Source organism: Lampris incognitus, chromosome 1, assembly GCF_029633865.1.
Source record: "Lampris incognitus isolate fLamInc1 chromosome 1, fLamInc1.hap2, whole genome shotgun sequence".
Classification (NCBI taxonomy): domain Eukaryota; kingdom Metazoa; phylum Chordata; class Actinopteri; order Lampriformes; family Lampridae; genus Lampris; species Lampris incognitus.
In genome coordinates, this window is record NC_079211.1 from 112,452,265 (window position 1) to 112,454,808 (window position 2,544).

Here is a 2,544-nt window from a genome sequence, read left to right on the forward strand (position 1 = left end):
AGCACCAGTGGGTTTGGGTCTCCGTCCACATGGTGCAAGTTCACAACAAAGACCGCAAAATAATTCACTGATTCTGAAATTCGAGAAATTTGCTGCTTGTTGAAAACCTGAAAACAAAAAAATGTAAAGCAGTATAAGGTGAAAAACGTGTATAAAAATGCCAGACTCCAGAGACGTTTGCCAATTACAATTAAGTGTTAATTAGAAATGTTGCAACATCATCCATCGTGGATCTCGCATTCCAGCGTCGTAGTTATTCCATCCCACGACTGTTTCTGCACAAGCTTTCCATTCTCAAGGGCAAAGATGGCCTTGGTCTTCCGGTCATCCGCAGTCGCCTCGTCAAATTCCTCGTCCAGTTTGAACTTGATCTCTGTAGTTTTGTAAGTACTCTGAGACTTCATCAATATAACGGCCATCATCCACGCTTATCAACAGGCTAAGCGTTGCCATGTTCCCAGAGTTCCAAGTGGTGAAGCCAACACCTGTTGGCTGTCAGCGTCCACGTTCCAACGAACTGCTCAACCATGTTTGCGGTGGAGGCGGACTAACGTGCTCTGAGCACGGCACGGTGGTGCAGTGGTTAGTGCGGTCACCTCACAGCAAGAAGGTCCTGGGTTCGAGCCCCAGGGTAGTCCAACCTTGGGGGTTGTCCCGGGTCGTCCTCTGTGTGGAGTTTGCATGTTCTCCCCGTGTCTGTGTGGGTTTCCTCCAGGTGCTCCGGTTTCCTCCCACAGTCCAAAGACATGTAGGTCAGGTGAACCGGCCATACTAAATTGTCCTTAGGTGTGTGTGTGTGTGTGTGTGTGTGTGTGTGTGTGTGTGTGTGTGTGTGTGTGTGTGTGTGTGTGTGTGTGTGTGTTGGCCCTGTGTGTTGGCCCTGTGTGATGGCCTGGAGGCCTGTCCAGGGTGTCTCCCCGTCTGCTGCCCAGTGTCTGCTGGGATAGGCTCCAGGATCCCCACGACCCTGAGAGCAGGATAAGTGGTTCAGATAATGGATGGATGGATGGATAGAAGTGTTGCAGAAAAAAAATGATATATTTGAATGAACTATGTTCAGCCAGCGAGGTTTAAAGTAAATAAATTGCCCTCTCGGGTGTCGAATGACATGGGGGGGCGTGACTGAGGACAGAAAGCTGACACATTTTTACAGAATGTGCAAAACTGCAAATATATCATTATCTATTAATTTTAGAATGTATTTCCATATAATTACTATCTATCACTTTATCACTATTTATCACTTAAAACTTTTTTTTTCGTGTTTTAGGATCCCCCCCCTTTTTTTTCTCTTCAGTTGTATCAGGCCAATTACCCCACTCTTCCGAGCCGTCCCGGTCACTGCTCCACCCCCTCTGCTGATCCGGGGAGGGCTGCAGACTACCACATGCCTCCTCCGATACATTTGGCGTCGCCAGCTGCTTCTTTTCGTCTGGCAGTGAGGAGTTTCACCAGGAGGACGTATCACGTGGGAGGATCACGCTATTCCCCCAGTTCCCCCTCCCCCTAAACAGGCAACCCAACTGACCAGAGGAGGCGTTAGTGCAGCGACCAGGACACATACCCACATCCAGCTTCCCACCTGCAGACACGGCCAATTGTGTCTGTAGGGACGCCCGACCAAGCTGGAGGTAACCCGGGGATTCGAACTATGATCCTCGTGTTGGTAGGCAACAGAATAGACCGCCACGCTACCCGGAAGCCCATCACTTAAAACTTTGACAAAATGCTTTTTGGCCTTGTGTGAACATGAAAACGTTCCTTCCATCATGCAATTTTTTTTTACTATGCTGTTTCTAATACAGTCTCTTCGACACATCATAATTTACATAAAAAATACTGTGATGGAGGAGGTGGGGGCTCAGTGTTTTACTTTAACACACTCCAGTATCCATGTGTTGACTAGGTGGAACTAAGAGTGACTGTATGCGTTAAAGGACTGTCTCCAACCACAGGGCTTGATGACTTCTGTCATATGAGTCTCATCTGTATGAAAGAGTGCTCGGACATGTGCCGTGCTTGCACGTTTTCCTTAAAGCATCTTCTCTCCTCTTTTAGTTTTCCTTAAGTATATTCTCTTCTCTTCTCTCCTCCTGACACCTGGTATCCATCTCGCCTCTTAGGTCCAGCCATCATCCAGATCCCCTTTGAAAGGCAGTGATGGAAGTGAGATTTTAAAACTTTATGGCTAAAGCCCTGGTACCACATGCCGTTTCAGTAGCGCTGCTGCTAGCAGGACTGCCGATTTATGGCTCATGACACGCATATATTTAATTTGTAACCAAACACTTCCCTTTCCCCTTGGTCTCCTCAGAACTCTGAGACACTCCTTGTTTTCTCGGGTCAGGGGTTAAACAAAGGAAACAGCGCTGGCTAGCTGCCAGGCCAGAGCTACAGCGCTGTCATGGCCGCCTCCACCTCCTCGGCCGGTTTTAAGCCGACTGTGGGACATGCCAGGGTTCAAGGTTCAGTGGTGATATCTGGCAGGAGGGCTGCTGTGCGGGCCAGTAAAAAGGACTGGAAGCAGATAGAGGCTGTTGGTGT

The 2,544-nt window shown here is 48.5% G+C and overlaps 1 pseudogene; it reads right to left on the minus strand.

Annotated features, from left to right (window-relative positions):
* Positions 1 to 218: 218 nt before the first annotated feature.
* On the minus strand, positions 219 to 529 carry LOC130119644 (fatty acid-binding protein, heart-like; annotated as a pseudogene).
* Positions 530 to 2,544: the final 2,015 nt, after the last annotated feature.